Source organism: Schistocerca cancellata, chromosome 2 (genome assembly GCF_023864275.1).
Source record: "Schistocerca cancellata isolate TAMUIC-IGC-003103 chromosome 2, iqSchCanc2.1, whole genome shotgun sequence".
Lineage (NCBI taxonomy): Eukaryota > Metazoa > Arthropoda > Insecta > Orthoptera > Acrididae > Schistocerca > Schistocerca cancellata.
The window spans coordinates 147,779,332-147,794,690 of NC_064627.1; positions in this window are offsets into that span (position 1 = coordinate 147,779,332).

Consider the following 15,359-nt stretch of genomic DNA (forward strand, 5'->3'; position numbering starts at 1 on the left):
TGTCTTACATGTATCTCTGTAAAGTACTATGTTGCATAAATTGCATTTGTTCTTGGTATAGCAGACCTATAGCACATTACAGTAAAACCAAATAAATTAGCCCCAAATTGAGAACAATTAGCGAACCATGTAGTGCTTTTTCTTGTTTTCCCCAAAATATTGGTATATTTACTGTATGTTGCCATCTTTTAGTCCAAATTTTGATTTTTGGGGGCATGAATGAACCGAGAACCACAAATAATTTTGAATTCACAAACCCCCAAAAATGAATTACAGAGATCCCACTTTTTGTAGTAGCCTAAAAATTTGATTTTAAAAAACTTGTGTCTGAAGGAATTCAAAATTATCTTCAAACCGTGTTTTCCCCTCTTCTTTGTTAGTTCTGGAGTATCTTGTTGCTCAGGTTGTTTGTCAGGATCTTCATTGCCACTGACTGAGGATTCTGGTTTAGGTTCTGGTTCTACTTCAGGACATAACATGTCTTTGTATTTTTCTTAACAGTAGGTCCTGATTTGTTTTAAAAAGATAACATTTTCATTGTCTTGTCATTCCTGCTAGAAATACTGCATCAGAGAACTCAATGGGTCCCATTGTCACCAGGAAAGATGGAGTTGTACAAATTCATTTCCATCAATGTCATTTTGCAACGTACAATACATTCGTAACTAATGTTCAGTTCAAAGTGTTTAAATTATAGCTACGTGAGGTACTTTGTTAACATTGCTATAAGAGATTTAATCACTCATAAGTATTAACAGCAACTCCACCTTTTTTATTTCCAGCAACAATAGCACAGTTGACAAGTGTTGTAGGTGTAATTTCTCAGTGCATTGAGAGAGTTCTTTTCTATAAAGTCCAAGTGCCCAGTTTTGCGCAGATTTTATGTGGCCTACTAGCGTGAATGACAAAACAGTTTTCTTGTTTACTACAGATTCTCAAAATGGAATGTCATGATACAATATTGTTATTGTTCTGTCCAGCACAAGTGTCAGCGGTCAGCATCAACAAACATTGTGTCTTCTCCATGATTGCAGTGTACCAAATAAATGTGGAAAAAGACTACTGACTGTGTTGGATCCTTTTGTTGTCCCCACACTTTCTGGGAGTATATAGTGCTCGTTTGTTCAGTCTCACACATAGCCCTGAATATTCCAGTTCCGAGTGGGACCAGGCTATAAGTAGGCCCAGGCCTGGGTATGTGAACCTGTTGGGCCACATTGAAACTGTAGTGTACTCAGGTTTTATTACCTCCTTCAGAATTTTCCTTAGTCTTTTTTGATAGTCCCCTTGTAAAAACTCCCTTTCTTTTGCAGCACGTTGTAGATGAAATCCCATTTCTTTCAATAGTTTCCTTCATAGTTTTTACAGGCACTAAAGCCAATGCCATTCCAGATGTGAAATGTCTCTTGCAGAATGCACAGAGATCTGATTTGGGCTTCATGACAACTATTTCTGGGCAGATATTCTTCCAAATATTAGAAAACACCATATTTGATATGGGTTTTAGGGATGTATCATTTGTAAAGTTTCAAAAATGTTGGCGTTACTGTCACTTGAAGGTAGAAGTTTCAAATTGTGGGTAACAAACCTCTCTGCAGATGATACACACAAAAGGGATGTGCTCTGCCTTGTCGTCACCAGGCAGCAACCCGAGCACTACCTTAGGTCACTGGCCCCACAGAGCTTTTCTCTTCCACAGGCCACGTGGCTGAAAATAGTACCAGCATTATCGTGGAGCACAGGCAGCGCGCAGATCAACGCTCAGGCCACAATGAGCCAGTTCGGTCCGAGTGAGCTTCGTGGGCCAGGTGCCGATTATGAAAGCATACCCACAATCAGGGTCTCACTCTGGAGCCACCACCACGATGACATCGCCATTCACGTCTACCTTCTCGTCCAGCCGCTACCAGCTTGGCCTCTACACCATAGAGACACGGCCCCCGATGCCGTGACCAGCAACTGAACACTCTAATACACTGCTGGAAAAAAATTGTACACCAGTCAAGAGGTTTCCAGTTCAGTCAAGATTTACTGTTGCTACAGTGCATATGGAGTATATGAAGTGATGAGATTTACAAATAAGTAGCACAAACAGTTTTGAAGTGCAAGGTATCGACCCTTGCTGAAACATCCATATTAGTTCATTGTGTAGACTTCATGGGCTACAATTCAGGCACTGACTCTGGCTTCCAGTTGATGGTACAGATGGCAAATACTGTCGTGGGATGCGTCTAGCTATGCCTGCTTGACCTCTTCACTTAGTTCTGTAAGAGTTGTTGGTTGACTAGTCACTTCTCATGCCCTCATATTCCACAAGTGCAAGATTGGAGGAAAGTCCAGAGATCATGCTGGCCAGGTAAGTTGCTGCATGTATTGTAGAGCACGCTGAGGTTCACAGCCATTGTGGGGGCGAGCATTTTCCTGTTGGAACAACACATAACTTTCCTGTTGCAAGAATGGCAAAAGAACGGTCTAACAACATTCTGCACGTATCGAGCACTGGTTAGCGTTAGCAGTTATTGGGGTCTCTTCCCATTCCATTCACATATGGGGCACAGGAAGAATGATTGCTTGAATGCTTCTGTGCGTGCAGTTAATTGTTCTGATTTTTCCTCACAATCCCTACGTGAGTGACACACAGGAGATTGTAGTATATTCCCACAGTCATAATTTAAAACTGGTTCTTGAAGCTTGGTTAGTAGATACCTCAGGTTAGTTTATGTCTGTCTTCAAGAGATTTTCAGTTCAGTGCCTTCAGTATCTCTGACACTCTCCCATGGATTAAACAAACTAGTGATCATTCATGCTGCCCTTCCCTGTATACATTAAATATCCCTAGTTAGTCCTGTTTGGTTCAGGTGCCACACATGGGAACTGTATTCTAGAACTGGTTGCAGGAGTGATTTTTAAGCAATCTCCTTTGTAGACTAATGACACTTCCCCAGTATTCTACAAATAAACCGAAGTCTGCCACCTGCTTTACCCATGACTGATCCTAACCTATGGGATCATTCAATTTCATATACCTACAAAGTGTTACACCCAGGTATTTGTACGAGTTGTCCGATGCCAGCAGTGACTCATTGATATTATTGTCTTAGGATATTACATTTTTGGTTTGGTAAAGTGCATAATTTTACGTTTCTGACCATTTAAAGCAAGTTGCTAACTTTTGCACCACTTTAAAATCTTATCAAGATCTGAATGAATATTTATGCAGCTTCTTTCAGACAGTACTTCATTATAGATAACTGCATCATATGCAAGAAGCCTGATTTTACTATTAATATGCTCTGCAAGGTCATTAATATAAACATGAACAGCAAGAGTCCCAACAAACTTCTGTGGGGCGCACCCAAAGTCACTTCTACATCTGATGATGACTCTCCATCCAAGATCAAATGCTGCATCCTCCTACCAAAAAGTCCTCAATCCAATCACAAATGCCACTTGATACCCTATATGATTGTACTTATGACAATAAATGTAGGTATGGTACTGAGTCAGATGCTTTTTGGAAAGACTGCACACACTCAAAAATAGCTGTATGAATAACTTTGTCCTGTAAGTATCTTTTTTCCCCCAAATTGACTCTCTAAAACATCTTATACAACATATTTCTTTAATAAAATAAAGATAAATGTAAATGTAAGAAACAAAACGTTCTGTAATATTTTAAAAAGATAAGGTGGGTAGATCACGTAACTAATGAGGAGGTATTGAATAGGATTGGGGAGAAGAGAAGTTTGTGGCACAACTTGACTAGAAGAAGGGATCGGTTGGTAGGACATGTTTTGAGGCATCAAGGGATCACAAATTTAGCATTGGAGGGCAGTGTGGAGGGTAAAAATCGTAGAGGGAGACCAAGAGATGAATACACTAAGCAGATTCAGAAGGATGTAGGTTGCAGTAGATACTGGGAGATGAAGAAGCTTGCACAGGATAGAGTAGCATGGAGAGCTGCATCAAACCAGTCTCAGGACTGAAGACCACAACAACAACAACAATATTTTAAATCAGAACAGTTTCTCCTGTGAGACAAATATGAAAGTTATTGCATGTGAAAGTTATTGCATGTGAAAGTTATTGCCATAATCAAAAAATGAGACCACAGTGTAGTAAACAGTAAGGAACATTGAATAACAGCCATAGAAACAAAGTAGTGCTACTTGCAAGATGACTGCAGGTAAACCAACAGAAAATTAACTCAGGTCACCCTTCTAGGGTGACCCTTTATTGTTTATTTACCTACCACATGAAAAATGGCAATGGCAGAGAGAAATTTCTATAAAATAAATCAGTTCCCAGAGTGAATTTCACTCTGCAGCAGAGTTAATAGTAATTTGAAACTTCCTGTGAGATTAAAACTGTGTGCCAAACTGGACCTCAAATCTGAAATCTTTGCCTCTACTTTGTACATTTGTTGCCTAAACTCCAGAACTCATCTACCACTTTCAGTGTGTCCTTTTCTAATATCATTTTGTTAGAGCCACTAAGAAATCTATCAGAACTTGAATTGCCTAGAATATTTCCTTCATTACAAGAACATTTTTTTAGCAAACAGCCAGGTTAGAATTTTGTCAATGAGAAAAAGCGCAGTCTGTCTTATGCAGACCATGCTGCTAACCTACATGGATTAAGTAGGAATTGCTATTTTGAATATTTGTGCGAGCAGACTAAGCTGGTTCTCTTATCGAGGACATTGTAGTGCATCATAAGCCTGACTTAACTCCCTTGGAGCTGTAGCATAAGCTTTCCTGGTGCCCAGTATACCATACAATCTCTACCATTACAACCCTTTACGTTTCAGAATCTCATCAGCTGCTGACACATGCCAGCATTTTTTTAATCAGTTACTACGAGTTATTCCAAACTGTGCCCCATACTTCAGTGATACGTTCATTATGAATGAAACTCTTTACAAGCTTGAACTCTTGTTCCAGAGGCTGGCAGCAAAGGGACCCAATGCCACCTGTACAAGTATTCTTCCATGTGACCATCTTTGACGTATTTGGAGTTCAAGCTCACAGCCATTAAATTTGAAGTAACAGAAGATTATGTCACAGCAATCGACAACAATCAGCTACCCATGCTACCCCAGCTGTCCCAATCCCCAATGAGATGTGACCCATCTTTCGATTTACATGAATTGGTGTGTTTTCAGCTTGATTCAAGATCAGGATGTGGCCATTTTGGTTCTCCTCTCAACATCATGTGAAATCAAGTTTGCCACCCACTCACTTTGTGCACCATAGATTGCCAGACACATCTCCTGGTCATGATTTTCATCACTACTAGCCATAATGAAATCAACTGCACATACACCTAGGGGTTCCGTTGTGGGTCCCAGACAAGGATCACTGCCGCATCAAAAATCTTCTCTGTCTTTGACCATGAGTGCTGCGCATCCTGCACAATTCCATTGTGACATCTCTGGGATGAAAAATTTGGTTAAAATTCATGTGTTGTAGCCCAGTAGTGACTCTTGACAGCATGAATCTTGTCCATCGACAGCATGAATCTTGTCCATCAGTGTTCTGCCTGTCAGGCCCATTAATATGTTCCTTTCCAACAGTTCTCTCCCTGAGTCAATGTTGCAGAGATGCTGGAATGTATCCACCCAAATTTTGCCAGCCCATTTTTGGGCTCCATGTGGTTGGTTGTGATTGATTTCATTTCTCACTCTCCTTTTGTGTTCTGCATGCTTCAAGTACCTTTTGCCACTACTCTCTCACCCTTGAGAAAAAAATACCTTTGTCCTTGAAGGCACTAAATGCACTTTTCTTTAAGATGAGCTGGCATACACCACCCATGACTTTGAACAATTTGTGCCCCTAATGGGATTCAGCAGCTTCATGCTGCATCCTTTCACCTGGCCTCCAGTAGTGATGCGGAGAACTTTTTCTGCGCTTTTCATAATAAGTTCTGCAAGGAAATTATGTCCAACCCAGCACCTAATGCACTCTGTAGTTTTCTGACAACTTGCAAGGTTATGGTGATTGAAAGCTACAGTGAAGCAGAGTGGCTTCGTGGGTGCTCACACTGCACACTCTTGGACGTGCTGCACCTACTGTTGGCACATGTCAATGACAAGGTCTCTCCCTTTCCCATGGGTTTGGACACCGCAAAACCTGGATCCATAGGATGATCTTCTCCCACTATGGGTGCATGATGTACACTGTATTCTCTACCCACGGCCTTCTGCAGCGCTATCAAAATAAACTTTGTCTCCATCATCCTAGTCAGCGGCTGATTGCTTCTCTGCCACTGGTGGACCTGGTTTAACAGGGCTACAATTGGTCCACAATTAACAAGTCTTAATTTCACTGACTCACATTACACAATTTCAAACATGTATTAACGAAGCTAGCACCAGAAGTAGAAGTTTTTGGCCATATACTAAATGAATCACTCTATGTAAAATTCCTTGAAATCCAGTTGGGTAACAAGTAAAAATGAAATCAACACATTGATAAACTAATCAAGGAGCTCAGTTCATAAAGTTTTACCCTTAAACACATTGCTCATTGTTTTGATGTTTGCCTGCATAGCTGAGTGGTCAGTATAGATGGCTGCAATGCAAAGGACCTGGATTTGATTCACGGTACTGCAAAGGATTTTTCCTTGGTGGAAGGACTGGTAGAGGATGCACTCAGCTTTGTGAGGACAATTGAGGAGCTACTTGACTGAATAGTTGCAGATCCATGGTATGGAAAGTCTGCAAAACAACCAGGAGAGCAGTGTGTTGACGACATGCCTTTCTATACTGCACCTGCATGACGCTGAAAGGCAGAGGATATCGTGGTAGCCGGCAGACATACCTTGGGCGTTCACGGCTTCAATGAGAAGCTCATTGTTTTGATGAACTGGACAAATTTTCATTCCTTGAACTGTTATGGAATGGTTGTCTGGGGGCAGTGACCCATATTATCCTGCAGAAGCCTTTTTAAAGATATTGGAAGTATTACACATACTTTCAAATACATTAACTTCTTATTGACATTTGTGAGCAGCAAGAAAAATCAGTTTCAGCTGAAGTATGCAAATACAATTTTATACAAAAAAATCACATGGACATTGCCTCCTTGTCTAGGACTGGAGTATAGTTATATATGGTGGTGAAAGGTATTCAAAACAAGCTCACATGTTACCATGAATGAAGTAACTGGAAATCCCAACCTGTTCAAAAGAAAATTAAAATTATATCTTAGCTATTCTTTCTACAAATTATCTTCATATCTAGATTCAAGTTATTTACATGGCAAGTAGCCATGTTAATTGAAAGCTACATGACAAGTCAGAATTTACTGAGAACAGGACTCATTATTTGCAGATGTAAGTATTATTTCCTTTGAAAAACATCACTGTTGAATTAAATGGAAGGGATATAAATGATCAGTCACAGGTAGCAGACATGTTTAATAATTTTTCAGTAGAAACTATAGGGATGAACAGTTCAAGAAAAAATCACATCAGTATGTTGAAAAAACAACTCTCATAAAAATCAATCATATGAATGTGCCTACATCTATATTCTGCAAACGACTGTGCACTGAATGCCACTGGTACATCCCAATGTACTAATTATTAGTGTTTCTTTACATTCTTTTCCTGTATTGGAGGGTGGGAAGAAAGATTGTTTCTCCCTGGTTACATTTCCTTCACCCCACCCTTCTCTACCTATCCACACTCCTTCCCCGCTGCCCCCCCCCCCTTTCTCTTTTCTCATTGTTTTCTTGTATTGCTTGCAATGTTTTTTCTCCTGCCTATTCTTTCTCTTTCATCCTTTTTGTTATTTAGGTCTCCACTTAAGGTTTGACCTCCACTTCTACATTTTCTGTTTTTAATGTGAGGCATTTGGGTGTGGATTCCTCTCCCCCCCTTTCTTCCCCACCGCAGCCCCCCTCCATCCTTTCAGGTCACCAGCATGTGTAGCCAGTCCATGTGTGGGGCTGTTATATACCCTCTGGCTGGGCCCCCTGATAGAACAGGGATCACACTACTGATACCTGAACTGTTCTCTCCCAATGTATGCCAAGGAGTGGTTGCTTGTCTTCCTGGAGCATTGGAACTCCCAGCAATGGCTGCTGTACCAGGTGGCCCATGCTGGGTGGCACCCACGTGGAGAGCACCTGAGTGGAGTGGGTGGTATCAGGGCAGATGCTTGATGATTGAAGCATGTCAAGCTGCAAAAATCTGGCCATTCTGAAACGGCTGTTTCTTGGAATAGTGAAGGATCGTTGAATGCTGCTTCGTATGAGGTGGCAGCCTTCCCTTCCTTGGCTACACCATGGGAGGAGGGCCAGGCTCGCCGTCTTGGGATGAAACATTTTTCCTGCTACCTCATCTGTTCTAGAATGGATGGGGACACATTCACCACCACAAAGCCATTGTCCTTTGTGGAGAATATGTAGGACAGTTTCGGAAGTGGAGTCTCTCAGTAAAATGCGATCAGGCTCCCTGTTGGTCAAAGCTTCTTCTGCCATCCAATCTGCAGCTCTTCGTGCTTGTGATCAACTTGGTACTGTCCCAGTGTCTGTTACTCCTCACCAATAACTGAATATGGCCCTTGGGGTGATTAGTCATAGGGACCTCATCCTGCAAACTGATGAGGAACTCTGGGGTAATCTGGAGTGATGTGGCGTTCATTTTGTCCGCTGTGTGCAGAAGGGTCATAAAGACAACCACACAGATACCAGCTCCTTCATTCTGGCTTTCGAGGGCGATACCCTCCCAGAGAAGGTCAAGGTTATGTACTTCAAATGTGACATGAAACCGTACATTGCACCTCCCATGAGGTTCTTTCGGTGCTCGTGTTTTATGTATTATGTCTATATGTCTTCCCATAGTACAGTGGACCCTCTGTGCGGTGACTGTGGACGCCCACTCCATTAGGGAAGCACCTGTGTTATGCCACCTGTGTGTGTCATTTGTCATGTTTGCTACTCTCCTCACTCACCAGATTGCCCAGCTTACTAGAGAGAAAAGAAGATCCAAGGGTAAAAGTCTTTGGATCACTTGTCTTATGCTGAAGCTCGCCAAAAATGTAAGAGATTCCACCCTGTGTCACTTTTTTCAACTTTTGGCTCTGTTATTTATTTTCTTCCTCCTCCCTACACCAGTCCTGTCCCCCCCCCCCCCTCCCCTGCAGTACCCATGCCCTCCCCTCAAAGAGCTGCCCCCCTTCCCTGGCCAAAGAAGTGTCCCCTTCTTCAGCACCTACTGGTGATGAGGCTACCCCCACCCCCCAGGTCCCCTCTCGCCGACGTCTCTCAGACTGGGAGCCTACTACCACAACTCGGCCACAAGATGCACCATCTGTGCGCCCCAAGGTTCCAAGGTTGCCTGCTCTCTTTCAGTTCCAGGTCTTGGAGTCCTCTTTGACCTACATAAGGCATACGTCATGGCTTGGCACCATCACATTTTAGGTACCCTCCATGATTGGGGCTTCCGTGGTCCCCTTCTGATTTTTATCCGCGAGTTTTTATCTCAACGGCTTTTCCAGGTTCATGTTGGCACTTCACTCGGGGCCCCACAGATTCAGGAGAACAGTATCCCGCAGGGTTTCCCATAGCCATCAACGGACTTGCAACCTGTGTTGGGCCTCTGGTTACACTGGCGTTGTATGTCGACGATATTTGCATCTGTTGCAGCTCCCACTCAGTAGTATCTGTTGAGCACCGGCTCCAAGGCGCCATCTGAAGAGCCTCTGTGTGGGCCACCTCCCATGGCTTCCAGTTTTCTCCCTCCAAAATGTGAGCTATTCATGTTTGTCATTGAGCCACAGTACACCCCGATCCAGAACGTTATTTAGGCCAACAGCCCCTCGATGTTGTAGCACAGTCCCGTTTCTTGGGCCTGATTTTTGATAAAAAGGTGCTATGGCTTCCCCTTATTCTTCACCTAAAGACTAAATGCATGCGGAAGCTTAATGCTCTGCCTCCTGGCCCACAGATCTTGAGGTGCAGACCATACCACTCTTTTCCATCTTAACCATGTTCTGGTCTTGCCCAGGCTAGACTATGGTAGTCAGGTTTATGGCTCAGCAGCTCCTTCTGTTTTGCAATTGCTTGACCCTGTTCACTGTTGTGGGATGCATCTGGCTATTTATGCTTTTTGCACTAATCCCATTGACACTCTCCTCACAGAAGTCGGATTCCCCTCTACAAATATGACAGAGCCAAATGCTGGTTTCTTACGCAATCGCCATTCGCCAGTTGCCTGACCATCCGGTGTACCTTGTCCTATTTCCAAACGAGGGATGTCTCCCTCCTGACTCCCTCCCACAGTTGGGATTGCTGGTTGGCATGCATCTCACTCCCCTCTGTCAGGATCTCCATCTCCACTCACTGGAATGTGCCCCATGTATTTCCTCCCACACCCCCCTTTGGATTGTGTCTAGACCTCAGATTGGGACCGACCTATTCCAGGGTCCTAAGGCCTCTATAGCATCTTGAATATTCCATACTTGCAGAGTTCCAGGGTGCCACCATGTTCTACACAGATGGTTCTAAGACGATAGATAAGGTGGGATATGCTTTCACATCTCCTACTGGCTTAGAACACCGTTTATTGCCAGGTACATGTAGTGTGTTCGGAGCAGAACTGCTAGCCATTCACAGGGCCCTCCTTTTTGTTATTCAGGCCTTCCTCCACTGTGTTTTATTATGTACTGACTCAGCAAACAGCCTGCAGGCTATCAACCAATACTACTCTTGTCACCCTTTGGTCTCTGCTATCCACGACTTTCTCCCTACCCTTGGCCTTGCCGCGTGCTCAGTTGTCTTTCTCTGGGTCCCAAGTCATGTGGGCATCCCAGAGAATGAACTGGCTGACCGTTTGGCTAGTGAAGCAGATGCTTACCCTCCTTTGGCTTTCATGATTCTGGCTGCGGATATGCAGGTCAAATCTCTCTGCCCAAAAATGGAATGACATTTGGTGCACTACAACTCTCAGTAATAAACTGCACAATCAATGACTCTACTGTTGTTTGGCGCTCTTCCTTCTGCTCCTCTCAGAAGGAATCCACTGTCTTATGCTAATAATAATAATAATAATAATAATAATAATGTCTATGCATTGGTCATACCAGGCTCATTCATAGTTTCCTCTTGTGTAACAAACCATCCCCATAATGTGTTTGCGGAGACAGACTGATGGTATCCCATTTATTGTGGAATGTCCACTTCTTGTGGCCCTTTGTACTAAGTATAGTTTTCCAGATTCCTTAACTTTAATATTAGCAGACGATTCATGGATGGTCGAACTGGTCCTCAGTTTCCTTCATGAAAGTGGTTTTTATTTTCAGGTATAAAGTTTTGCTTTACTCCTGGAGCAGCGCAGGGTGGTTCATGTTTTCTCAGTATGGGACCCATAACGAGTCCCCATTACAAAGACCACTCTTTTATCCTTCTGTTTTGCCAGTTTTTAGATTTGGACTACCCCTTTATACCTTCTGCTGTGTGTGTTTTAACCTCCTCATTTTGTAGTTTGACTCCTCTGACTGGATCTGTCCATTTTCAGCGGACCGTCTCTCTTTCATGTCTGACTTTAGAATCATGGGACTGATGACCTCACCGTGTAGTCCCATAATCCCCCCCCCCCCAATTAATTGATCTGTCAATCAAGAATGATTGTTTAAATGTCTCTGTGTGTGCTTTAATTTATCTAATTTTTTCCTCATGATCCCTGTGTGAGCAATACATAGGAGGTTTTAGCATATTCCTAGAATCATCATTTAAAGCCTTTCCTTGAAATATTGTAAGTAGACTTTCACAGGATAGTTTACACCTGTCTTCAAGAGTATGCCAGTTCAGTTTCTTCAGAATCTCTTGACACTCTTCCACAGGTCAAACAAACCTGTGACCATTCTTGCTTCCCTACTCTGTATACATTCAATATCCCCTGTTAGGTAGATGCAGTATTTCTTGGTTTCCAAAAAGCATTTGACTCAGTGCCACACCTCTGCTTATTTCAAAGGTACGATCATATGAGGACTTTTTGCAGGGAGAACGCAGCATGTTATCTTGTAAGGAGAGTCATCATTCGGTGTAGAAATAACTTCAAGTGTGCCCCAGGGAAATGTGTTGGAACCCTCACTGTTCACTTTGTATATTGATTACCTTGCAGACAACATAAAACAGTAGTAACTTCAGACTTTTTGCAGATGCTGCAGTTACTGTGTCTGTAGTGAAAGTACTGTCTGAAAGAAACTGCATAAATATTCAGTCATATCTTGATAAGATTTCAAAGTGGTGCAAAGACTGACAACTTGTTTTAAATGTTCAGAAGTGCAAAGATGTGCACTTTACAGAATGAAAAAACAAAGGAAACTATGTTTATAATATTAATTAATCACTGCTGGAAGCAGCCAACTTACACAAATACTGGGTATAACACTTTTTAGGGGTATGAAATGGAATGGTCACATAGACTCATTCGTGGGTGAAGCAGGTGGTGGACTTCGGTTTATTGGTAGAATACTGGGGAAGTGCGATCAGTCTACAAAGGGGAACACTTGGAAAATCAGTCATGTGATCAGTTCTAGAATATTGCTAGTACCAGATAGGTCTAACGGGGCGTTTTGAAGTACACCAAGAAGGGCAGCATGAATGATCACAGGTTTGATCCTTGGGAGAGGGTCAAGAGATATTGAAGGAACTGAGTTGGAAGATTCTTGAAGACACATGTAAACCATCCAAAGAAGGTCTACTAACAAAGTTTCAAGAACCTATTTTGTATGATGACTCTAGGAATGTACTACAATCTCCTGCATATTGCTCACATAGGGGTCATCAAGATAATATTAGAATAATTGCTGCATGCACAGAAGTGTTCAATCATGCTTACCATGCTCCATATGTAAGTGGAATGGGAAGAAACCCTAATACCAAGTACTACGGAATGTGCCCCCCTACCATGCACCTCACAGGCGGTTTGCAGCAGAGTATAGATATAGATGTAGTCCTGTTTGGTACAAGTCTTATACACTTTAGCAATACTCTATAATGGGTCGTCTGAGTGATTTGTAAGCAATCTCCTTTGTACGCTGATTGCATTTACTCATATTCTATCAATAAACCAAAGTCTACCACCTGATTTACCATGATTGAGTCTACGTGATTACTTCATTTCATAACCCTACAAAGTGTTACACTCAGGCATGTGTATGAGTTGGATGATTCCAGCTGTGACTCATTGATATTATAGTCGTAGGATACTATGTTTTTCGTTTTGTTAAGTGCACAGTTTTACACTTCTGAACATTTAAAGCAAGTTACCAATCTTTGCACCAAGTTGAATCGTATCAAGATCTGACTGAAACTTTATGCAGCTTGTTTCAGACATTACTCTCTTATAGATAGCTGCATCAAATGCAAGAAGTCACTGACATCCCTCTCTCAAAATTAAAAACTCATCTACAACTGATGGTGTTTTAAACAGAGTACTAAATATTTGCTCCCATATAATAATAATAATAATAATAATCCCTGCCTTCTCTGAAATATATAATGCACAACCAGACCAAGGCATTTTTTTTCCACAGAGATTGAAATATGCCATTGTTAAACCTCTCTATTACAAAGGTGATAGGAGAGATGTCATTAACTACGGCACCAACATGTTTCACTATTGACGTTTTTCAAAATTTCAGGAGGTGATGTTTTCTTGAATAATCTTAGCAATGATAATATTTCAGTAAATCACACTTTGGATTTCAGAAGATTTGAGTTTCTGAGAATGGCATTCACACATTCACTCACTATATCCTATGAACATTAAATAACCAGATAACACCGGATGGTATTTCTGTGACTTATCTATGGCATTTACCTCTGTGAATTACAGTAATCTTGTAGAGAAATTAAGGTTTTTATGCAATTGATTTTACAAGCAACTAACAGATAATGTCCTATCGAAGAAAAAGAATGCAGAAAATTGTAGTTATTGTATCGAGAAAAGTATAGTTGCTACTTGCCATGTCATGGAGATGTTGAGTCGCAGATAGGCACAATAAAAAGACTGTCATCAAGTAACTTTTCAGCCAAAAAGGCCTTCATTGGAAATAGACCACAAATACACACACAACTCACCACATGTGTAAACGATCTTCCTTCTAATATGCAACAGCCAGAAATAGTTTGTTACAGAAATGACACTACTACTGCAATCAATGCAAGCATATATACAGCAACAGAACAAATGGTAAGCAATGGTTTTTTGCTCTCACTATCAGTCCCAAAAAAGACACAACATGGAAACTACCAACTTTGTAATTTTCCATATTGGTGACAGTTTGGAGAAAACATGTTTTTGAACTCCTAAAGCAATGAAATTCAGGCACATTTGCATGTAGAATCATTGCACATTTTGGGGAGGGACAAATTTGTAAGTTTAGATATTTTCATTCAGTAATGTGATATGGAATAATGTTCTGTGGTAACTCGTCTTTAAGAAACAAAGTCTTCATTGCTCAAAAACATGCTTTAAGAATAATATGTGAAGCTTATCACAATCATCTTGTAGACATCTGTTTAAGGTGTTGGGGTGTTTTGACTATTGCTTCACAGTATATTTACTCCCTCATGAAGTTTGTTGTAAAAAATCCACTGCAGATCAAAAGTAACAATGATGTACATAATTACAATACCAGAAGAAAAACTGACATTCATTACTCCACAGGAAGGCTGTCTTTAGCATGTAAACAGGTGCACAATGCTGTGACCAAAGTTTTTATCACTTGTCCAGTGATACAGAATGTCTGACAGACAGCAAAGTCCCCCTGCGGGTTCGGGGGTTAGAATAGGCCCGCGGTATTCCTGCCTGTCGTAAGAGGCGACTAAAAGGAGTCTCACATGTTTCGGCCTTATGTGATGGTCCCCTCTTGGGTTTGACCTCCATCTTTCTAAATTATTCTGAAGAGCGAGCCAATTGGGGAAGGGCGCCTTACGTGGTGCACTGTATCCGTCGTGCATTGAGACCTTTAGCCGGCTTTTTCGTCGTTGCAATGGTCTCCCGCTCGTTTTCCATCTCTTGGGCGAGGATACGTCCCTGGGTGCGATTCCCACGCTGCACTCTGCAGTGTTTCTTTTAACTGCGACGACGACCTTGGACAGTTTTGCACCTAAGATCCAGCACGGTAGCCAGTCCGTTGTGGTGGGGCCGCCATGTACCCTCTTGGTTGTAGCCCCCTGACAACACAGGGATCGCTCTACTGATGCCTGTGCCGTTAACTCCCCACATATGCCAAGGAGTAGATGCCCGTCTCCCTGGGGCATCAGGACTCCCGGCAATGGACATCCTGCCAGGTGGCTATTGCTGCGGCTGGGTGGCGCCCGTGGGGAGGGCCCTTGGTTGGA